This window comes from Peromyscus leucopus, chromosome 4, assembly GCF_004664715.2.
Source record: "Peromyscus leucopus breed LL Stock chromosome 4, UCI_PerLeu_2.1, whole genome shotgun sequence".
Taxonomy (NCBI): domain Eukaryota; kingdom Metazoa; phylum Chordata; class Mammalia; order Rodentia; family Cricetidae; genus Peromyscus; species Peromyscus leucopus.
Window position 1 is genome coordinate 142,364,421 of NC_051066.1, and position 24,799 is coordinate 142,389,219.

A 24,799-nucleotide genomic window follows, 5' to 3' on the forward strand; every position below is an offset into this window, starting at 1 on the left:
CAACTTCTTGCGGATCTGTTCTAAGGTAGCTTTGAAACCAAGAAAGACGACACACCTTCCAATATGGAAGCTGAAGACCCTTTTCAGCCACATGGCTTCGAGTGGGACCCTAGAGGAGAATGTTGTTTAAGTGAATGGATCCCAAGGTTTGGTGACCGTCTTGCACACCGGCTCCTGTCTACACACAGTGGTGGTCATGGGGGGTGGAATGGTGGAGGAGATGGGGTCAGGGGAGCCCTGAGGGGCCAACAACCACCCTGACCTTCCTCTAGGGAAACTCTGGAGCAGAGGAGAAGGGGAAAGTGTGGGGAGAAGGGAAGCAGAAGTTTCCATTTGTGCCCAATGGGTTTGTTTTTTTATCTGTTTGCAAATGTTCAGTGTAATGGTTTGAAACCCAGCCGTGAGCTGCCGCCGCCCACACAAAGCTGCCGTGGTGCTGAGCTCCGGCAGGCAAGCCGTCTCCCCTGTGTCGGCCATTACCCCGAACCCACACCAGGGCAGGCTGCTTAGCACCCCCCAGTGTCCCTCTGCCACCCCCCCTACCGCTTCGGCACCCCCGACTCCCACCACCCTCCACACACACCATCCTTCTTTTTTTAAACCTCCAGCACTCGGTTTTCTCTAGAGGAGGCACAAAGAGAAGGCAGAGATGGGACGAGCAGGGAGAGTACTCCTCCCTCATCGGAGCCACCAGCTTTCAGGAGAGCGCGGCAGCCCCCACCTGCCTGTGGACTGACCACTGAAAGGTGAGAGAGGACTTTGGGATTTCTTTGTGCACCTGGAGGTCTGGGGTGCAAGGCCAGGTGAAGGGCTCTGATGCTTATGCCTGGTCTGTTGCCTCCGAGTGTCTGTGAGGCAAGCATGATGGATGCCTCCTTCCAACACACGCAGTGGTTTCTGACACAACCCCCCACTCAGGGGCACACAGGAGCTCGGAACCCAGGGGCTCCTGGTTCCCTGCACCCCTCCTCCACCTTCAAGCACAGCCTCCAAACCCTGAGGTGTGGAGCAGTGTGTGAGCCTGCCTTCTCCTTGACCTGTTGATTTCCGACTAAGGCTGCTGGCCCTTCCTCCCTGGAGTGAGCAGTGACCCACACTTTGGGGGCCATATGGAATGGTCCTCCATCCAAGGGGCTTTAGGAAACCTCTTTCCCTAGTGGCCCCAAGCCCGATAATCAGAAGCAATCAGACCCAGCTGTCCAGCTAATCTGTATGAAATAGGCTTCCTTCCTTGCCGAAATCAACAAAGTTTAAAATAGATGGGACTGGAATCGGAAACGAAGCTATAGAGTTATATGTGATGTAACAGGCAGGGGCATCCGCATGGAAAATATTAAGTACAAATGACACGGTTTAGGACCATGAGAGCCAGGAAAAGCAATGATTTCCTTGCTTATTAAGCATGTTTATGGGTCAGAGGGTAGCTGAGTGGGACCATCACTTCCGGAAGTGAAACCTCCCAACACAAAGAAGAGAACAACAAAGATGGAGGGAAAGAGAGGGACAGAGACAGAGAGACAGAGAGACGTAAAGAATAAGGCACATGTAGAGGAGAAGCTGAGAAAAAGGCTCTGAATTCTGTGCAGAGATGAGTCAGTTGGCAAAGGTCTATTTTTAGTTTTCAGACTCGGCTGTTGCAGTTTGCCTGGCATTAATTAATGTCACAGGCATGTTCCACACTAGGTTCTGAAGGGCCTTGGCGTGCCATTAAGACTAGAGGTGTTGATCTTCGGCACAGACTCTCCACAAGGCCTTTCAGGCTGGTCTCTGACAGAAACGTGTCCAGAATGTCCTGCCCTCTGCCCTTGGCCTCTCCGGGTGTATCCGTTGTCTCTTGGCTCCAGCTCTTAGCTGTCTGGCCATTGGCCAAGGGAGAACTACAATTGTTATGCCTTGTTTTTCCAAAAGGAAAGGTCGTACAAGCTGAAATTAGTGTGTGCTGGGGGGAGATGTTGGGTCACGGCTTGGGATAAGAAAGGGGGGCCCTGGGGCATTTCTACCATTGCTAGGAAGACGGACACTGACTTTGACAAAGTCAGTTTTATTAACACCCCCCCCCCCAGCCTGTTTCTGTTTCAAGAGGTAAGTCTATTCTTATAAAGAGCCATATTAGAGCTGGAGAGGCCGTTGTCATGGAGCCCTGCTTTGTGGGGAAATGGAGGCAATGGTCGAGTTGAGCATAAGGCGGAAGGAGAAATGGAAGGCCAGGTGGCATTCAGTATCTGAGAGAGCTGCCTCAGTGTATTAACACCATCACTAGACCAATGAAAACACAGGAATCTCTCCACCATAGTCCTACTTGAAGAGACCCCCTTAGGTTCTCCTGGGTGATCTCAAATATTTTCCTACAATCTAAGAATGAGTCTGAACCACCCATGGTTGTGGCTTATATCTGTACATGGGTTTCATCAGTGAATAAATACCTTCTAGTTGGCCAATCCAAGGCCCGGCCTCTGATGAGCTCTTCAGAGTGGGATGGGAGAAGTCCCATTGTGCCCAGTGGCATGTGAGAGGCCCTCTGTTGAGTGAAGAAACTTGGAGTGTAGAGAAATTCTGATGATCATGGCCAGTTTTATTTCCTGGTCCTGGGGAAGAATTGACTTCCCTAAATTTCCAATGCCTTTGAGAATAATGGACAGAACTAAAGGTGTGGGCCAGCAGGGCACTGGCTTTGGTCTCATCTCCTTACCTGTGTTCTAGCCTGGCATTTAGATGGCTGTATCAGGGACCCTGATCTGTCTCAGATTCACAGGCCTGAGTATGTTTTATCCCCCTAGATGTCCCCCAGTTCTCTGGTCACTTTCCCACAATCCTCCTCTGAAGCATTTTCAGCCTAGGAGAAGGGCCCCCATAGAAGCTGTAGGCCAGGAACACTTCCACGAGGGGCAGAGGCAGAGGACGGGTCTCCATTGGCCATGAAAGTCCCTAGTCCTTCCTAGACTGGCCATATTTGTAACCACAGATATGTGGTTCCATCTTGCCAGACCGAAGAGGAAGTGGCTTGCAGGTGCGTGGCCTCCGGTGGAGGTCTGATCTCAGCACACCATCAGCAAGGCAGGTGGGAGCCCCGTGGCTCCTCAGGGCCTGGTTGCCATTGTTGCACGGGTTTAACCATCCGCATGGAAGCGGATGGCTACTGGCTCAGATTCAGTGGGATATAAGTTCCAAGAAGGAAGGTCTGGTGGTAGCAGGGAAAGGGGTTTGTGTTACTTCATCTTTGCGACGTGCCTGGAGGGTGGAGCCTGCCCAGCACGACGTTATGGGAAGAATGTAGGATCCTATGTTTACTTTTTGGATTTTATTTGGTACTATACTCCATAACATATCCACTGGTCTGACTGTGCAAGTTCTCTGCTCTACAAATCTTGAAAGAAAATTGTCACCTTGGGTAAGGCACATGTTTACCAATAGTGTCCCTGTTCCCCAGTCTGCAAAGCCTGGCCTGGCAAAGCCCTTAGATGAAGAGCTGATACCCTCCCTAGTCACCACACAAGGCTCATGCCCAAGCTTGATGCGTGTTCTCTACTCTTTCTCAGGTCTCAGGCAGCCTAAGATGGCCTGAAACTTGTTATGTAGTTGAGAATGACCTAGAAGTTCTGATCTTCCAGCCTCCACTTTGCAGTGCTGGGATGACAGGTGTGACAGGCAGTGCTGTAGATCACTAGCCCAGGGCCTTGTGCATGCTAGAAATGCATTCTGCCACCCGAGCCACGTATCAGTCCCCTAGCTCCTCTGTAGTGGTTCTGAGTAACCAGTGGAGTTCAAGCTGGGCCTGAGCTCAGGTGCTGAGCTCTGCCCTGCACTGCACGGTGCCTTGCTAAGATGAAGACTGTAACCAAGCAAGTCTAGTATCACTCTGAACGCTCTGAAGAGGTCCAGAGCATTGAAGGCTGATGCAGGGCTCTGTAGGTAACCACAGGTTGGACTCCTGTTCCAGCCCCTGAACTGAAACAGCCTGGCCCCCATGCCCCCTCCCCACAAGCTCTAACCCCTGCCATGGCTCGCCTCTTCCTCTGTGACCTGTCACGGGCCTCACATCCTGTGAGGAGGCCCTAGAAACGGGCTCTGTTGATGAAAACACGCGTGCTCTTCACCACAGGAAGCATGGCCTCACGTTCGCAGTGATAACTGCCAGGCTCCTCACAGAGAGAGAGCACAGGGGAGTACAGTCAGGCTTTGTACCTAGATTAGGAAGTACATATTTTCTCCCCTCCCCCCTCCCCCCGCAATTCTCAATTTGCCTCACATGAAGCCTCCTTCCACCCCTTCCTATCCCAGAGTAGGAAACAGGACATTTAGGAAACAGACCATGTACCCTTGAGCTTTGGAAGGGCGGTGAGAAAACAGGATATTAGTGATAACTGGAGCCCCTGGGCCTCGGCCCCAGGTACGATGTTTTTATAAAATCTAGGTCACCAGGCTAAAATATGAATTTCAGTTCAACAGTGAATTTTGCTTTGATTCCCCTTGCAAAATAAATTTAACCAAGAGTCGTAAAGGTTTGTGTTTGTGACAACTAGTCACTGAAGCCTAGGGGACCCACTTCTTCACCTAGATGCAACTCTTGGCCTCCTGACACACACAAAGAGCTCTGCATGTTAGCGGTACTTCTCTGAATGCTTTATGTCAGGAGTTTTTATATGCAGAGCTCTTGGTGTCCGTTGTCCAGAGGAGAAACTGAGGCTGGGAAGTTGATGTGAATCACTGATCTGCCAGCTTCCAGCCTGTCTCCATGCATAGTACTCACTGGCAGTGGGTGGGTAAGCGGCACCAGCTTCAGAGAGGCGGTAATAACAGGTTAGCATGGGAAAGCTCTGTGCAGAGATGGGGAGGGCTGTGTCAACACATGCAAATTATATGCAAAAACACTTGGCCCTCCTGGCAGGCTCAACTAGGTAGGAGACCCATGAGCACAGTCTCCAGTTGTCCATGGGTTTCTAGGAGGCGCAAGGGTAGCAGGCAGATAGCCACTGGGTACCTGGAAGGCCTGAGATTCCTGTGCCCGTGAGCTGGGGTAAACGCACACACGTGTTCTCGTGTTCTCTCGGTGTGGATGCGGATGTGAGGGGGCTGATGTGGAGGTGGATGGCACGAGGCTGTGGGGCGTGGTGATGTGTGCGTGACCTGCCACCTTGATCTCTGTATTCCCAGCAAGCCACATGGCTCCTGTCTCCTGGGATAACCTCCCCCAAAGCTCTGGCATTGCTTTATGGAAAGAAGGAAGTAGTCCTCCTTTCTGGTGTTCCTCTACTGAGGTACCCTATGACCAGAGCCCTTGGAGAATAATCCTAACTACAACAATACTACCACTAGCATTGGCAGGGATTGATGGCCCTGGGGTGAACACTTCGTACTTAATTCTCTGGGTCGGGGGTTTGTGTTGCCCTAACTGAATATCCAGTACTTGATATTTGATACTTAGATACAGAGACACTGGGGAAGGTAGAGCCATTTGACCACAATTAATGGCACGTTAAGCAAAGATTCAACTCTAGAAGCTGCTCTGTGGTTTGGCCAGGCATCTTACCATGGAGGAGCAGGAGAGTATGACATGCTACATCCTGGTGTGGATTCACCACAGAGAGAAGGTTCTATGGTACTTTGTATTGGCTGTGACAAAGGATTTTTTTTTTTAATCTGTGCATTTAGAGTTAGTAGGATTGGCCTCCAATATTGATTCTCACTGACATCCTATGTTGGGAGATATTCTCCTAGATGGGAGGCTGGGCTGGAAGGGGGTCACCAGGAGAGGACCCTTCCTGGCGCTTCTATCTGGCAGTATAAGGGAAAGGTCTCCACCAAAGATCAGCCTTACTTTTCTGTAAGAAAATGGTCCATGAAGGAAGCCTGGGCCCATAATTGTTCTTGTTGATCCCTTGGTGGCTGGTTTAGGGCAAGTCACTTCACGGCTGTGGGCTTCCTGTCTTCATTTGTGAAGTGGTGTATTTGGTAAGGCTCTTCTGTCCCTCATAGCTTGGAGGTCTCACAGGCACATCATTAGCTGGCCATACTTATTAGTGTAGCAATAAAAAGGGGAATGTCTCCCATCTTTGAAGATCTTAGAGGTCTGTGAACAAAGCTGAGCCCACTGCAACCCAAGACAGGCAAACATTCACCTAAGAAACTCATAGAGGTGGTGTTGGGTGTGTTCAGGAGATGAAAAGATCAGTCCTAGCTGCGAAGAGGCTCCTTAAGGCCTTTCTTGAGGAGGCAGCCCTTGGGTCCACCATTCAGGGGAGGATAGGCTCTGAGTATGTGAATCTAGGAAAGGATGGCAGTTCAGGTAGAAGGGGCAACGGATAACAACTGTGGAGGAGAGTTAGGGAGAGGAGAAGCTGTTGCTTGACTGGAAGGTGCATCCACCCATCCACCTACCAGTCATCTACTTATCCATCTTGCCATTCACTTACCTGCCTATCCACTCATCATCCAGTCAGCCATCATTTATATACCCATCTAAAACCCATTCATCCATTCATCATGCATCTCTCCACCATGCATCTACCCACCAACACATCCATCTCTGGCCATGAGTATGGAACAGGTAAGAGAATAGAATGCCCCATGGGACCCAAGAAAATTACTAAAAGACAATACATTTAGTAATTATCACTGAGATGGGTGCATGGGGATCTGAGATATTTGAAGCGGCATCTAGGGCAGTGGTTCTCCACCTGTGGGTTGAGACCCCTTGGAGGTCACATATCAGATACCCTGCATATGAGATATTTACAATTCATAACAGTAGCAAAAATAAAGTTATGAAGTAGCAACAAAATAATTTTATGCTTGGGGGTCACCACAACATGAGAAACTGTGTTAAAGGGTTGCAGCATTTGGAAGGTTGAGAACCACTGATGTAGGGCTTTCCTAAGGATGTGAAAGGTCGGTGGGAGGTAATGAGAGATGGAAAGAGCATTCCAGGCCATGAGTGTGGATCTCTGGGGACCCCAACACAGGCAGGAGTTCAAGAAGCTAGAGGCCAGTGTGTGGCTTTGCTGTAGATGACCAGAAATGGGGGTGGGAAGCAAGTGGAGGCAGCAAATGTAGAATCATCTGGACCAGGGACCATCACTATCTCTCAGAGCAACAGGGCTGTTAAGAGATCTTCCCTGGGAGGGAGGTGTAGCTTTCTTTATGTTTGCACAAGGTTTCTCTTTGCCTCTGAGGGGAAAGGCAGGTTCCCTGAATGCTTTGACCAAAATCTCACTTGGCTTCCTGCAGCGTTCTCAGTCTGGTGTCGTCAGAGGCTCACCAGACAGTGTCTTGGACAAACTCTGTTCCTAAGCTCTCTGTCCCACTGGGCTCCCAACACCATTGCTTCAGAGAACACGTTTTGGCTCTGGCCATCTAGCTCTGAGTTTGTTCTGTTTGAGCCAAGTCTCAAGGAACTTCACCCAAAGAGAACAGGAAGTCCACAAAATATTAAACATGCTTAAGACCTACCACCTGGCTTTCACAAAGGTCAGAGACTGATTTCTGTCTGGCCCTTCTTGCTGGCCTGGGTGTATCCTTATGGAATGGATCCCCGAGGAGCAAGGGGTATGGCAGAAGTTGTGATTGCTTCATGCAGAGTGGACTCTAAGGCATCCAGGGTGAAATGCTTATTGTGCCACACTGTCTGGCCTGTCTAGGCCTCCCACAGCCAAGATCTCAGATCATGAGGCTGGAAAAGTGACCACTTCTCCCCAGGGTCATCAGCATGTTTTAGAAAGTGCCAGGCAGTGATGGCAGACGTCAAAGACAGGGCAGAAGAGGAGAGAAGATGACTTCCATGTTCTTTGTGTGATAGCGAACACTTTCTTAGACAAAGTCACAGGCAATCTTCCTGTGTACCATGGGCTTCCCCGGGCAATTGTTTGCCATGTGCCCACTTGGAATTAGCTGAAGCAAGCTAGATTTCTCTCTCTCTCTCTCTCTCTCTCTCTCTCTCTCTCTCTCTCTCTCTCTCTCTCTCTCTCTGGTCTACATTGTTAAGGAGTGCATATTTTGATGGAGAGGTTGACCCAAGGTGTCAAAGTTTTGAGAATGTGCCAGGGATAATGAGACCCTAGAGGCAGGCGTGACTCCCCATGCCTGTTGACTGCGTCAGGCCTTATAGAGAGGAACAGTTGGGGTTTGGATCTGTTTTTCTCACTTCACAGGGAGGAAACAGATGCATCCAGAAACTGGCATCTCTCCAAAGATACCTGATATACATTTCCACACATGGCGGTGAACTCTATAGAGTGTCCACGTAGCCCTACAGGAAATGGAACTCCAGCCTCTGTTCTCTGGACAACGAACTCAGAACTACAAACAAAGAGACTTGATGACTCTAGTTTTTTCTAGTGTCTCTTGTGAAGAAGCAGGTCCATGTCAACCTTCCAGAATGTCAGCTTTAAGCACCCTGTCTGCTCATCCCATGGAAACTCTAACATCCATGTTCTTCCCCCTCTGTCCTGACCCAGGCATTTCAACCATTCCCCCATTCCACACCGAGCCCTGAACTACTTGGCAGACCATGTCTCCTTTCACCCCGGAGACTGTGCCACTTGCCCTCTGTACGAAAGCCTTTGGCTTCCCCCAACATTGTCCTCACTAGCCTCTGGTTGGCTTTTGCGACTTGCAAGCAATGAGCCATCTCAAGGTCTTTGTGTCCTCAGATGCCTGTGGCTGGGCCTCCTGCCTCATAGGTTCACTGTGATGGCCTTACTGTGCCAACTTTCAACTCCACTCCTCTCTCTCCTGCATTCACCTCCACTGGAGTTTATTTAATTTAATATATTTCTTATTTATGGGTGTCTCTATCCGACTGCCAGTCTATATAAATAGGCACCCGACCCATCCTCTTCCCCTCTGGTCTTCTGGCTTCAAGGAAACTTAGAAATACTTTGCTTTTCCACCTGTATTTGTTGAGCAAGTGTGTGATGGTTGAATATGACTCGCAGGGTGCCTGGGAGAGCATGTGTATTCTTCCCTTGTGGATTTTTTTTGGGTTAGAGGTTGCCTGTTTAGGTTTTTGCCGTCCATTGTTCTCTCTAATTATCCTAATTATGTACCACACAAAAGATGATAAAAAAGTTTAGCGAAGACAAAAGTGTCCTTGGCAGGAGGAAGGAATTGGAACAAATTGGAAAAAGTCAGAGCCCCTTTTAGCCACAAGGAAGTGGGCAAAGCTGGACACAAAATATACTGATGTTTTTCATGCGCACACACCTGTGTGTATGTCTGTGTTTGCACGTGTGCTCAGGATACACTGGTCTGAATGGGAGCACTGGAATGATGGTGGTGTGGCCGATGGTCGAGGCTCTGGTGAGAGGCGGGGCTGTTTCCACTTGCTCATTAGCTGGTCAACTTTCTTTTCTGCTCCATGGCTTTTAAGATAAGAAGGTGACAAATTGGTTTTAGCTCATATGCTAAATCTGACTGGGAAGTGAAGGGAAAATCATGTCCCTCAGTGACATCTGCCTTAAGTGTTTAAGGAAGGAGGAATACTGGGCTGGACTTGACCTTACTTGATTAGATGACCCCCAAAGCATATTGGTGCTCAATTCTAGACTCCTCTCATGTCCTGAGTTAGGTTGGAGACTCTGAGAGGAGAGGGGATTCTCTATATCCAGGGCTTGGCTTTGGAGGACATAGGAGGAAGATCCTTGGGGACAGTGGGAGGTGACTGTCATCTGGATGATGAAGGAATGAATCTCACTATCTCTCTAAATTCTCGGTACTGAAAAGTGAGTCCTTAGAAAAACTTTATGTACTGGATCATTTAGGATACACGTATACACCCCCCCCCCATGAAATCTTCATACCATTAAGGTGACTGGAACATCTGCCATCTTCTAAAGTTTCCTCTGTCATTGGGACAGGGGTAGTAGGAAAGCATACCCTTCTCTGTAGGCACCACAGGGCTGTTAACTACAGTGGCCATCTTGTGTAGCTCTCTGGAATGTATTTGTGATGACACCTGTTGATGCTGGTCATCAAATGCAAGGACCTAGAATGACAAGCAAGACAAGCCCCCGAACACACCTGCAGGATATTACTTAGATTTGGCTAATTGAGTGGGAAGACAGGTGAGTGTGGGCAACGCCATTCCACAGACTTGGGTCTTGGCCAGAGCAAAAGGACAAAGCAATCTGAGTACAAGCGTGCATTGTTCTCTGTTGCCTGACTGTGAATGCGACATAGCCACTCAGCTGTTCCGAGCTGCTGCCAGTGACTTCCCCACAGTGATGGACTGTACCCTTGAACCGGGGACTGAAATAAACTCTCCTTCAAGTTGCTTTTGTCAGGAAAATTAACCAATAACTAATTAGCCAATAGAGCGTCCATCCCTCTGACTGTTTCTGCCACCATCCCCTGCTCGTCACCATCTAACTCTGCTTGGATGAGTGTCTTCCATTGCCCATGGGACAGGATGCAGAACTTCCTGGTCTTCATGCCTGGCTTGTTTCCCTCAGTGCACTGCCATCAGTGTCTCTGCCCTGCTGTGGAGGCCACTGTGCCTTCTGGTTTTTAAAGAATGAATGAGTGCTTCCACAAAGTGCTTTTAATGAAGAATAAAAATATATGAAAATAAAAACAAAGTCCTAGTGAGAGCCAGCTGGTGAGCCCTGTGCTTAGGGAAGAGATGGGCTGATGTCTCCCAAGTGCTTCTCTGCTTGGGGGATGTGCTTCTGAACTTTCTTTTGCTTTGGAGCCAAACTGAGTGGATTGGTCTGTGTTCTGCCTCTTTCCAAAAAAGGATTTGAAATGGAATAAGAACACAGCCAAAGGACAGACAGTGGGAAATAAACCACAAGAAGAGCTCAAGAGATCACAAATCAAGGTCCCAAGAAGGGTCAAGACCTCCCAGACCAGTCCTTTGATTCAAGGACCTGTTGTCAATGGGTTTCTCAAGGATGGGAGGTTTCTTGGCTTGTAGAGATGGCTGGCTGAGGCTAATACACAAATCTGTGTTTTAATCTGTTTATTGAAATGTTAAAACATACTGCTTTATAAATATACCCAACAGGCACTGATTAACCAGCTTCCCCACCCCACCGTGGTGGGTGTGGCAGGGTCTTAGCCAGCCATATTGTTCCCCATCTGGACTGATGAACTCATTTCTTAAAAATAAAGGGAAAACAACTCCTTACTTAGGGAACTTTGTGAACATAAGGAAAGGGAGCAAGGTTTTATTTATTTGTTTGATTTCACTAAAATTTCAAGATTTTTTCCCCCCTTTCTTTCTGGCCTCAAAAATTTAATCTACCAAACAGTGGGTGATACCAGCAAAATCACTTCCGGTGCTGAAAAAACAATTTCTTTTTTACACTCTGTGATTAGAAATGGGAGAGCCAAGTACTCAGGAGCCACATCACAGCTTCCTGAACAGGGACACAATCTTAGGGACATAAATGCTCTGCTTTCCCCTGATTTTTCGGCTGTCACTCAGCCACTTTCATTACGTGTGGCACTGCGTGAGTTCAGCCCGCAGCGATAGTTTGGGCAATTACCTGCAAGAGAACATTGGTGTACAGCCCTGGGAGGTGGGCCATTGTGCCTTTCCCTAGAGAATCAGTCACGGCCTCGCTCTTGATGGAGCCAGCTCTGCCAACGTGAGGGGAACTGTTCCAAAATGAACCCTGGGGGCATTTACTTCCCAAACAGCCTTGGCTGCCCAGGGACAGGATGGGGCCCGGGTCAGAGGAGGTGAGCGGGTGCATTGTGGGTAAAGTTGACTATTGTGGGGTCAGAAGGATCCTGTCTTTTGAGGTTCTAGCCATTCTGCGCCCACTGGGTCTCTGGGATGGCAGTGTGGAGTGTCCATCTCTCTGCTGTCTGTCATCAGTGTCCCTACAGGGCTTTGGCCAGAGAGACCAACCCCAGTACAACCCACCTGGTTACTGGATGTATGTGGGATCTCAGATATGCAGTCTGGCCTGACAGTCCCCCAAGATTGGTCTGCAAAGCTCTATGGGTACTGGGTAAATTTTTCTTTTTAGCTTTTATAACTTCTCTTTTTAACTTTAGCAGGGATTTCTATTAATAACAATAATTATTATTACTAATAAACACATTGCTAAATTACTATTAAATATGTATTAAATGTAGAAATTATTATTGTCTTTGAACTTTTTATTTGGGATTATTTTAGATTTACAGAAAGCTTGCAAACTTATCCCAGGAGTCCTTATTCTCTTTGACACTGTGACCCTCATCATTGGCCATGGCTGAGGAATGTACAGGTTGAGGCCCAGACTTCTCATATGTACCACCAGCCTTGCTGGATGTTGACCTCTGGTTCGCACTCCAAGCTGCAGCTGGTGGTACCTTTTACAACACAACTCTTCTTTTAAAAAATATTTTTGGCCAGGTGGTGGTGGCGCACGCCTTTAATCCCAGCACTCGGGAGGCAGAGCCAGGCGGATCTCTGTGATTTCGAGGCCAGCCTGTACTACCAAGTGAGTCCCAGGAAAGGCGCAAAGCTACACAGAGAAACCCTGTCTCAAAAAAACAAAACAAAACAAAAATTTATTCATTTGCACTGGTGTTTTACCTGTCTGTCTGTCTGTGTGAGGGCATCAGATCCCCTTGAACTGGAGTTACAGACAGTTGTGAGCTGCCATGTGGGTGCTGAGAATTAAATCTGGGTCCTCTGGAAGAGCAGCCACTGAGCCATCTCTCCAGCCCCACACAACATAACTCTTTAAAAGAGGTGTGCTACCCAGGGCTGGGGAGAGGTGGATTAAGAGACTGACTTGCAAGTGCAAAGGCCTGGGTTCAGATCCCCAGCACCCATGCCAAACGCCAGGCGTAGTGGTACATGTCTGTAATCTCAGGGAGGCCGATACCTAGGGCTTGCTAGCTGGTCAGTCTAGCTACTTCAGCGATCTCCAGGTTCAGTGAGAGACCCTGTCTCCCAAAACAAAGCAGAGAGAGAGAGCTGTTGAGGAAAACACCCAATGTCGACTTTCATTGTCTACATGTGCATGCAAGTGTGTGTCTTCCTACACAGAGGAGCACGCGCGCACACACACAATCATTATGGAACATTTCCATGGTTGTTACATAAGTACAGCTTGGAACAAATGAAAGGATAAAAGCAAGTCAGTGGGAATAAAGGTGTCACACATACAAATATGAAGTCGAATGTTCGGAATGGGACCTTTGTTTCTTCCACAGATCCCCTGGGAGATTGGGCTGCTTCAGGGCCACTCTGCAAGGTGGGAGCCATGTCCTGGCTGGGGTGGGATTGGGCACACAGCACAGCAGCCCTTCTGTGCTCCATGGGGACCCGAGCCCTGGTTGGGGAACCATGAAAAGAGAGAAGGAGCGAGCAGAGAGAAACTTTCAGGAGGAGTAAAGTTTGTTTCAATTATCCAGCTGACCCTTCACCCCCATTTCCATGGGTAATCAAAAACCGGCTGGATGCATCATGCTTTAAATAAAGACATCATTTCCCTGACAAGAGAACAAGCAGACAGGTAATTGCATGGGGTGCTGGTCCAATTACACTTCGGGAGAGGCACTTTGCTGTGTGCTGGTGAACAACAGCCCTCAGCACGTGGTCACACATCTGTGGAGTGCTTCTCCTTAAAGAGACTCCACAGGCGCAACCTGTTTTCTCAGGACACAAGGATGGTGATTAGTACCTGCTTTTGACACTGGAAGGAACCCTGCAGAGGCTGTCAGGGGGACCAGACACCCAAAGGGCTCTAGCGCAACGTGAAGTCCTGATATATGTGTTTACAAGGTAGGGCGTTGCCGAGCCCCACAGGGAAGCCTAACAGGGTTTTGACAGCTCTTGTCTTTGTTTCCTGACCGTGTTTTGAAGCTTTTGAGGTCTCTCACTATACAGAGTTTCCACCTGGTGTGTCCATTCTAAGCATCTCCAAATCATGTCAGGGAAAGGAGAGCTTTGACCTAGCCTTGTTTGGTCGATGTCGCCTGAGAGTCGACTTTGTTCTTGGAAGAGGTACCGGGGACTCCAGAGCTAAGTAGGCGGCTCTTCGTGTGAGATGGATGCTCACATCTGTGATGGCACATGGGGTTAATAAACCAGAAAAGGGGTGGGGACGTAGACCCAGGGTCCACTGCTGGTCATCCAAAAGAGAATGAATGGCTGTTTCTCACAAATGGATGTGGAGTGTGTTGGCTTTTCTGAAATTGTGTCCTGTGCTGTGAACATCAGTACTGAAACAGTGAGAATATTCCCCAACTCGACTCATTTGTTGAGCACATACTTTGGAGGTCATGAATTTGGTATTTGAAGAGTGGGGAGAGACAGTAGCAAGGTGGTGACTGGGCCCTGGCTCCTGGAAAGAGCACAGGGGATGTGTCTTACATGGATTTGACTCATGGGGATACCAGAAGCCTTGCACATTGCTCCAGTTCGTGAGTCCATCTTGACTGCCCATACCCAGCGTCTGTCCATATGGGATTAGGGAAGCCTTGCAATTGAACTCCGAGCTCCCAAAGCCAAGGTAGCCCATTAGTGCTCCCAACATAGCTGTGAATAGGGATAAAGGTGCCAGCCATGATGTGAGAACAGCGTAGCCTGGACTGAGCATGCTCTTTCCAGCTGTGAACCTTGAACACAGGCTTCTGGTGTCCTCTCATAGCTTGTGACTCGCTCATTTAGCAGCATTAAACAGTTTTACCTTTAAAGACAGTCTATATGAACTGCAGTTTGACCAAAGAACCTTTATCTTAGTATGGAGCCATTTCTCTTTATCCTTGAGGGAAACATGACCTTAGAAAGTGAGTTGATTCTGAATTTTTTTCTTTGATGACTATGGCCATTGAAGCTTTTTGGGTGTCTGTTGCATGTTGTGGACTAGCTCTATGGTAGTGCTTAGAAGAACTACTGAATTTTCTGATAGAAGTCGCATATTATACAACTCACCCTTTAATTTTTATTGTTTTATCAGGTTTTTTTTTTTCTGATAGAGTCTCATGTATTTCAAGTTGACTTCAAACTCCCTGTGTATCTGAGGATGACCTTGATGTCTCCTCCTGCCTCTATCTCCTGAGTACTGGGGCCACAGATACACAATACCTCATATGCATTTGCACCATGTACACATCTGCACCATGAACACACTCAAGCACACTTGGACACACACATACACACACACACACACACACACACACACACACACACACACACCACACACACTCATAGCAAGTACCAATAAATCAAAGGGGATGCTGATGTAAGAGATGGGTAGCTTCCTCATGTGCTGAGCTGCAGAGGAGACACTGGAGGCTGTTATGAGAGATGCTGTAGCTGCATCAAGGCCCATCAAGGTTTGCATGAACCAAGGATACTATACCTGGCCCTGCAGCATCCTAACTGCCCCAACTTCACATTCCTGAGGCTCTTATACCTATGATGACTTGCATGGCTTGAACATAAGGCCATGGGCACTTGCTCAATTTGATCCTTCCAAGGTTCAGAGGAAATGCCCCCTCTTCTAATCTAGCTGAAAACAAGGCTGAAGCTTACAATCACCTGGAGACAACTGATATCAAAAATGGAGCAAATCTGTGGCCATCTTTTGAGTTTCAAAGTCATGACCATTCAGCCTGCAGACATTCATAGCCAGCAGGACTTCTGGCCTACCATGTCTCGGGACATTTTCTTTTAACTAGACCCTTCTCTGCTTCTCAGATTGTACCTAGAGAAACTCTGACGTTTGAAGGTCAGCCGAGTAATTACTGCTTCACTCTTGACAAGGTCAGACAGAGCAAAGTGGAGACAGGGGCAGAAGAAGAAACTCCTCTTGGGGGAGATAACTTTAGTGCAATATTCAAAGATAAAAATGATTGCAAACATACCCATGTTGAACAAATTCACAACATTTTAGCTGGAAATGGCACCTCAGGGACTAAGGGACGCTCCCTGCTCCCCTGCCATGGCCATTTCCACAAAGGAAATACTCACACTGAGCCATGTCGATGCTCATGTCAACCCCATCTCCAGAAGGACCAACACTCTGGCTCTCTCTCAGCCCTGGAACAGCCTCATCTCTAGAGCAGAATGTTACACGAACACTTTCTGGGCCTCTTGGGTTTCCAGATCAATAGTCACGGTCCCCAGAGACTTTTGAAGTCTCTGCTTCGACCTCTTCCTGTTTTCTGAGTGTTGCCCCCGCTGCTGTGTTGAGTAATGCATAGAAAACAATTTACTTCCTTTTTCTGAGCCAGACCGAGCTTTATCTCCACTGGAGTGTCCTCCAGGTTCCTCAAGATGCTTTATTTTGTTTTCTTCAGGGAAACATGGAGTTGACTCAATTGCCAGCTTCAGGGACACCGTCTTGTTCTCTTTCCTCCTCTTTGCTGAGGTGTGTGGGGCGTATGCAGGGCATCTCTCTGTGCTGAGATTCTGCTTATGCATCAGGCACTGATAGAGAATGACAAGATACCTTGCTGGCAGACTAGCAACTTCCCCAGAAGATGAGGGGGAGGGGAGGGAAAGGGAGAGAGAGCAAGAGCGAACTTCTAGGTTCCCCTCACTTCCATGGACCTGTGGCTGTATCTCTCAGGACTGGCCTGGGCCACCTGGCTTTAGAACAGAACTTCACTGGCTGAGAACCCACCACCCTTCGTAAAGGTATGTGAATATTGCAGGCCATCAGCATATAGAAGCTTCTTGTGGTGTTTTTAAACAACAAACTCCTTTGCCTCCAGTGTGTTTACCTCCATGGCTGCGTCTGTCAAAATGTTTACTGTAATTCATAATGGCTGTCAGAAACCAGGCCCACAGCTGATGTTCTGCTAAACAGAAAAAGACAAGTAAGGGAGCTCGAGAGATGTCTCAGCATTTAAGGGCACTTGTTACTCCTGCGGGGGACCTGGTTTGGGTTCCCAGGACCCACAGGGAGGGTCATAGCCATCTGTGACTCCAGTTCCAAGTGAACCAATGTCCTCTTCTATCCTCTTTGGATAGCAGGCACACATGGTACACATACGTACACATAGGCAAAATACTCACACACATAAAGTAAAGTGACCTACATTTTTAAGGATTAATAAACAAATACATTGATAAGCTGAACTTCATCAAAAGTGGCCTAATTAAATTAAAGATGTGAATCAGCTAGAAGTATACATTAGCCCAAGAGTTTGGAAAATACACCCCTCTACACACACCCAAATCCCCACATCCACCCCTAAGTATCCAATGACTTGATAGTATTTACAAGCATTCTGATCAGCCACTCGGCAGAATCATTTTTCAGTGAGATTTCCAAGGGCTCACAAACCATACATTTATACACATGCTTGCCTTCCCAGACTTCCAGATGGCTAAGAGTTTGAGGGAATCTCAGATAAGCCTGGGAGGCAGGTCTAAGGGAGACAAACCTCCCCTCTCCTTAGAGAAAGTATATAGTTTAAGGCCGAGATGCTAACTGCTGACCTAGCAAAGGACAGGATGTAACTGAGAGAGGAGGCATGAGCTCACAGGCAGGCAGAGTAAATGTCTGGGCTGATTTAAAATAACACTGTGGCCCCTAGCCACCCTACCCATTGTCCCTGCTAAGAGAAAGTTTGGGATCATAGGTGAATGCCAATCAGAGTGGACCTTGAGCTCTGGATCCATCTCAATTATCTGCAAGGAGACTCCAAGGCTGGGATGGGAATCCTGGCTTCCTTCAGCACTTGGCTGGGCAACCAGGGGAGGGATGGTCACAGAGGAGGAGCTCTCTGCTCACAGGGTTACCCAGAAGGACCTGAGTGACTACTACACAGCTGCCTGGGGAAATGAGCTCACAGTGAGGGACCAGGGGTCACCAGCCAGAGACACCTTTTCCCTGGCAGAGGCCACAAACATTGTGTACACAGAGCCAGGCCTGGAAAAGGAAGGTGGGAAGGCCTTGACTTGATGCAGGGGCAAGCCAAGGGGGAGTGAGCCTGGGCTGCCAGTCACAGCTGCTGTCTCATCGAACCCTTTAAACAAAGGCCTGAGAGCCTATTGTGAGACATGGTGAACACCCCAGAGAGCAGGAGTCTCCAGGTTTGTAGGTAGAGAAGATACAAGGACAGGGCTTGTCTTTGGGGTCTCAGGACTCTGTCACCCCTCAACCACGGGAATGGCATACAAATGGTCTTGAGAGGGGCGTGTCTGTTTCTCAGCAGGTCTACAGAGCAGGCGAGGCAATGGTTGACTACTGTAGGGAGGGTCTTGAGTGTCTCCTTCATATCAGTTGAAGTTTGTGATGGTTTCCAATTCACAGCCACACTGAAGCATTTCCATGTGTGGCAGTAAGGTGAATTTCCTTTCAATATAAGGGAACTCAGAAGAAGGTAAAGTGAACCAGAATTAAGAAAACCAAGAGTGGGACATGAATTTTGCCAGTTATTCTGGTATGGGAGCTTGAGGCAGGAGAATCACTGGGGAGTTTCATGCCAGCCTGGCCTATAAACCTGCCTATGTTACAGAAAATGGCCTGTCACAGCCAGTCAGTGGGACTCATGGCTGAGGTACAGAGTCAATACGCCGCACAGGTCCACTAAACAGCATGTGCTCAGCAGGAACTTTCTTTTCATTTTGACTCTATTTATTAACTTGCTTTTATTTTAATGAATCAGTCTTTTATGGAAATAATTGTAGCTTTGTAAGAAATAAGCAGACTCCCTATGTGTTTCCACACTGGCAGCAGTACAGACTTTCCTAGCATGTCAACGACCTGCTAGTGGCCAGCTGACTCTCCCCTACTACCCCATTGCCCTGCCCTCTTCCCAACCTGGTAACCATTGTTCTGTCTCCTTGCCCCAGAGTTTGTCACTTTAGGGATGTTTGTAGTGGGATAGTGGGGTGGCTCAGCAGGTAAAGGCACTTGCGGGTGAGCTTGTTAACCCGAGTTTGGTACCTGGGACCCCCACGGAAGAAGATTTTCCCCTAGCCTCCACATTTGTGATGCAGCATGCTCATACCCACATACCTGCATATATACACACCAGATAAACAAGTACACAAGCAAACAAATGAATGTATTTAAACTCCAGTTCTACTTCATAAAATTTTTAAAAGAATATTTTATAAAGATTACGTAGTGTGTAGCTCTTGGGCTCTGGCTTTGCTCATTCAGCCTAATTCTCTAGAGATTCACCCAACTTATTATTTCGCCTCCCTATTTTTATTTCTATTTTAAATTTCTTTGGTGTGTATGCTCCTGCATGTGCAGGTGTGGGGCTGGGAGAGGCATCATGTTTATGCGTAGAACTTGCCAAATAGAGTAGGATAGTTGAGCAGTGAGCCCCAGGGACCCTCTTGTCTTTGCCTCTCTGGTGATAAGGTGACAAGTGTGTATCAGCACGCCCATCTTTCTTCAGCTGGGTTTGGGGATCGAACTCAGGTCCTCATGCTTGCCTGGCAGGTACTTAACCAACTGAGATACCTCCCAGTCTCCAGTTTGTGTCTTCTTATTGCCGAGGGAGATTCTACGACACAGGTATGCACAGTTAGATTAAACGTGCATGTGTGGAAGACCAGGTAAGCTGCTACTGGCTCTGGCTATGAGGAACGAAGCCAGGATAAACATGTATGGTGCAGGCTTTGGTGAGAGCATGCTTTCTTCTCTTGGGGAAGCACTCGTGTAAGATGGTAGCTGGCTGCATATTTATTACAACCGCATTTTCTAGATGCTCATGGAGCTGGCTGCCATGAGTACATCTTTAGTGACCTCTCTCTAATGCTTTTCACTAATTTTCTACCTGGATTATTGTTGGATTTTTTTTCACAGTTAAGTTTTCATGACTCTTTATAAACTCTAGACAGGAGTGCTTTGGTATCTCTGTTGGTTGCAACCATTTCCCCCATGTTTGTGGCTCTGTTTTTCTTCTCCTTCTATAAGGAGAAGCATTCACAGAGCAAAGAATTTTCAATTTGTTGAGGTCTAACATAGCAAAGGTCTAACCTTATCTCATAGTTTCTGCTGTGTGGGTGACTCTCCTGCCTTAGATGTGCAGGGTTTCCCTGGTCCTTTCCCCCTCCAACGCTTCACAGTTTCACAATCTGTACTTCTTTACTCTATATTTGGAGCTAATTTTAGTCTAACTGAGGTAAGCACAGGCTGGAATTTCTCCTTTTGCTTTTGTGGACTAGAATAGATTTCCTATTCCATAAAGAGTTGATTCCTCAGTACCATATGCAACAGTGCTAGGCTTTCCCCACTGAATTACCTTGAACTTTTGTCAAAAATCGACTGGAGTGTGGTGGCACACACCTTTAATCCTGCACCAGGGAGGCAGAGGCAGGTGGATTGTAGCTGGAGTTTTCGCCAGTCCTGCTCGGGCCCACAGCCACTCAGAGCCAAGTAAACACACAGAAGCTTATATTACTTATACACTGTATGGCTGTGGCAGGCTTCTTGTTAGCTAGATCTTACAGCTTAAATTAACCCATTTCTATAAATCTATACCTTGCCACGTGGCTTGTGACTTACCGGTATCTGTACATCTTGCTTCTCATGGTGGTGGCTGGCAGCATCTCCTGCCTCAGCCTTCCACTTCCCAGAATTCTCCTCTCTGCTTATCTCACCTATACTATACTTCCTGACTGGCTACTGGTCAATCAGAGTTTTATTTATCATCCAGTCAGAGCAACACATTCACAGCATACAGAGCAATATCCACAGCACTTCCCCTTTTCTTTTTTTTTTTTTTTCAAAAAGGAAGGTTTTAACTTTAACATAGTAAAATTACATATAACAAAACAATTATCAAGCAAGAATTACAGTTACAATATCTAGTCTATTTATAATAGTGGATCTCTGATTTTGAAGCCAGCCTGGACTATACACTGAGACATTGTCTCAGTTGGGCACTTTATACAGGTCCATTTCTACTTTGTGTTATTATGATGACATGTTACTGACCAGTATTGTCTATTCCTCTGAAAACACAGCCTTGGTTACCATGGCTCTCTAATGAGTTTTCAAACCATGTAAATCAGGGTTTTCTTCTTTTATTGTTCTTTCAGATGTTAAGAAATTCTTACTGGGATTTTAATAATACTTGATCTACACCTTTATCCCAATTAGGGAGATAATTGAAATTTTTACTGGGTTGAATCTTCTAATCCAGGGACCCAATAAGTCTTTTTATTATTTATATTTTCTTTGAGTTATTTCATCAGTGTTCTGTAAGATGCAATCTGTGAGCCCTTGGAATGTTTTGTTAGAGTATTACATAAGTGGTTTTGAGTATAAATGACATTGTAATTTGAATTTTGATGGAATTCGCTGGTATCATAGAAATATAATTAATGTTTGTATGTTGATCTTGTGCCTGTGGAACTTCTTATTAATTCTGAGGGTTTGTTCTTTAATTCTTTAGGAATTTATACACAGACAGTCATGCCACCTGCCAATGAGGACACTTTCATTTCTTCCTTTGTTGTCTGTGTGTCCTTCCGTAGCCTGTATTTTGTAATATTTTTTCCCACTTTCTTTCACTGGCTGAAGCTTGAGAAGTGTTGGTTCAGTTCAATGGACACCTCCCTCTCCCTCATTAGCTCATCTTGCTGGCTAATGTTCACTTTGTAGCATTATGAATGGTAATCGTCACACTGAGAAGATGACATTTTTCTTCCAATAATGGGTATTAGATATAATCATGTGGTCTCCTTCTTTATTCTGTTAATGTGATAGAACACATTGAATATATCCCAAACCCTTGGTCACGGTGTGTGATTCTTTTTATATCTTAGCATTTAATTAATAAGGCTTTGTCCAGGGTTTGTGTCTAGATTCATGAGGGGTGTTGTTTCTGCTTGACTTTCTTCATACTATAGATGTCAGGATGATATCTGGATGCATAAAACATGGTCTTCTTTCCAGCCTTCGGATAGAACTGGTATTAATTTCTCTGTGAAATTAATTCTCTACACCAGCACCTAGAGACTTCTTATTTGTGAGTTTTGAAATCACAAATTCAATTTGATAATAGTTAGAGTGCTGTTCATATTATTGATTTCAGATGAGGTGGATTGTGGCAGTTTATGCCTTTTGGAGAACTGGTCCATTTCATGCACATTATTGAATGCATCAGGGTTGAATGATTCCCTTGGGAACCTTTTGAAGTCTGTGGGGTCTGTTGTGATAGCCCCTGGTTCATTTCTGATATTGATAGTTTGTGTCTTGTCTGATTTTTTCCTTTGTCTGTCTTTGAAGAGATTCTAAATCAATTTTATTAAACTTGTCTAAGAACAAGCTTTCTGTTTCATTGATTTTTCCCTCTGTTATTTTTGTTTCAATTTTATTGATTTCTTTCCCAGCCTTTATTATTTTCTTCCTTCTGCTTGCTTTAGGATTATTATACTTTTGTGTATGTGTGGCTACTTTGCAGAAGGAACTTAGAGCTTTCACCTAAAACTGTCTTTTCTAATGCTAACATTCATCTACAAATTTCCCCCTCAGTATTCTCTAAGGTGTGCTCCACAAATTTTGAGCTTTTTTTTTTTTGTTGTTTCTATTCAGCGATGTACTTTGGATTGCCTCTGAGATGCCTTCTTTGACCTGTAGGTTGTTTTCAAGTGTGCTGTTCAGTTCCCAAGCATTTGGAGCCTTTCCTGTTTCCTTTCTCTTATTGATTTCCAGTTTTATTCCATTATGGTTTAAGAACACACTTGGTTTTATTTTAATTCTTTAAGTCTGTTTAGGCTCCTTTATGACTTAGGATGCAGCCTCTCATTGTGTAGCTGTTTGGATCTATTGAAGATGCAGAGGCCACATAGTAGGTGTAACAGAAATAATTTAGTATAAGAATAACTAGCTCTTCAAGAGTCACTATAAGACCCAAGAGTATCCCCATGGATGACAAAGAGAGCACCAAGGAAAGAGAAATGTGGAGAGAAACTAGACTCTGGGAAAGCAGAGGTATTGGCTTGTTTAGCATGACTACAACTCGTATGGAGCTGCTAGGCAAACAGTAGGTAACATTCCAGCATCTAAGTTGGAGACAGCCCACTCACAGCTGGAGACATAGGTGTGTGCTGAGAGCCTGGGTATGGGGCACACAGGTCTTTTGAGCTCACAGGTGAGAACAGGACTATTCTCCATGGATGTGCTAACCAGAGCCAGACTACCCAGAATGGCAGGTGTTTGTGAGTTGCTGGACCTTGGGAGGCTGCTGAGGCTGAGCTCTGGGTCTGTGCTGTGGGTTGCTTCTTGGACAAGGCTGCTGTGGTGCTCAGGAGGTGTGTTTTGAGGCCCATGGCTAGGGTAGTTCCATGTCCCACCCCACGCCCACACCACTGACCCTCAACTTGGAATGTTCAGGAAACTTCTTTCTCTTGAAGTGTCCTTTCAACATCCTCTGCTGGGAAAACAGCTCTGTGCACAGTGCAGGGAAAAAAGCTGGATAGAATTGCACTGTTTCCCATACAGCACATATGGAAGGGTGTGTGGGGTGATGAGCCACGCTATGCTTGTAATTGACACAGCTAGAACAGATGCTCAGCAGCATGTACCCTTCTACATGTTGCCCTTCCTTCCAACAGTGCAGATCTCTGCTTTTGCCTCACAAGAAGCAGGTGTCTCTCCTGCTGAAGAGGTTCTTACCTGTCTTCAGGGTGAGAAGGTGGAGGTGCTGTCTGCTGCAAAGGCTGTGCTCTTTTAATTCAGCGAGGGTCACGCTGAATATTTTCCTCGCTGAAGACCAAGTCGGAAAGTTAAGTGCCAGCATCTCATGTATAAAACTTAACAATTAAAAGCAGAGCCAAGAAGCGCAGCCTAGCTAAATAGAGATAAAGATATCTGTGCGAAGCTTTCATAGAAAACCCATGCAAAGCCACCCCAGTGGCTTACCAATTGTGTAACTGCTTGTGAGTTACAGTACACCGATTTGGCTTCTTTCTTCAGTAGCCATCCCATAATTTCCTCTCCTTTAGCTCATTACCTCTTGGAGAACCTGGTAATCCCCAAAGAGTCTGAGGAATCCCTCTTCTGATGCCACAGATATCCTTTGTGAGGATTACAGCAAGAAGTCTGTGTGTCTTTGTAGCCCTGGAGGGCCTCTCTCCAGGGCACTTTGGCTCGCCTTCAGTGGAGGGTCCATCGATTTGTGACTTCACCTGAGAAGGCAGGGGGGTGAAAGCTGTAGCTCCCCACCGGGGGACTGGAGTCAGACTCCTTGCTCTTTTCTCCTGCAGAGGTAGCACTATCTAGCAGGCTGATCATTCTTTTCACTGCTAGGCTTGGCAGTTGCTGTTACAGGTCTCCATGTGCCAGAAAGCTTGCTCTGTTGGGGTGCCACTGTTACCTATGGTCAACAAGCCCCTCTTGCCTTTGACAACCAAGTGCCACTACTGTTCTGAGATCATCTCCACCTTGTGATGATGGAACTACTCTTCATGATGACATCACCCACAGCTCTCCCTGTCCACAGAGTTGTGGGGGGATGTGGGTGCTCTCTTGAACTTCTCAGTGCTCCGTCCAGGAGCACTTGTGGCTCTTCATGAGAAATGTAGTTGACCTAAGCCTTTTGATTCCCTTGTCCTTGTGTGAGGGAAGCTCTGGTGCTTTAACTTTATTAGTTGGAGGTCACCGTCACTTCCAGATCTCTGTCTCCTAGCCTAGGACACAGTCAAAGCTGTATCTTGCTGTGTAGCCAGCACATTAAACCAAAGACTCTCTGGGGAAAATACCTGTGTCAGTGAACTCTTGGGGATCACTGCTGTGGGTCCCTGCTCTCCCTCATGGAAACTCTCAGACTCATTTGCATATGGTACATGGTGTCGGCTGGTAGGTGCTGCAAGCATGGTCTCCTTGGTTGTACCCCGATTTCTTCCTGGGTTATTCTGAGTGCCTGGCCCAGTCACCCT

General features: G+C 46.9%; 1 protein-coding gene across 2 annotated transcripts in view; it reads left to right on the forward strand.

Moving 5' to 3' along the window:
• Nucleotides 1-415: 415 nt before the first annotated feature.
• The window catches only part of Znf831 (zinc finger protein 831), a 108,664-nt gene continuing 84,280 nt past the window's right edge, over nucleotides 416-24,799 (forward strand). Inside the window, exon 1 of one of the 2 annotated variants that reach the window (XM_028855776.2) lies at nucleotides 416-746. The gene's annotated coding sequence lies outside the window, so the exon portion shown is untranslated. Of the gene's footprint in view, nucleotides 747-15,876; nucleotides 16,586-24,799 lie in introns of those variants that run through there. The other variant, XM_028855777.2, reaches the window with a different exon arrangement.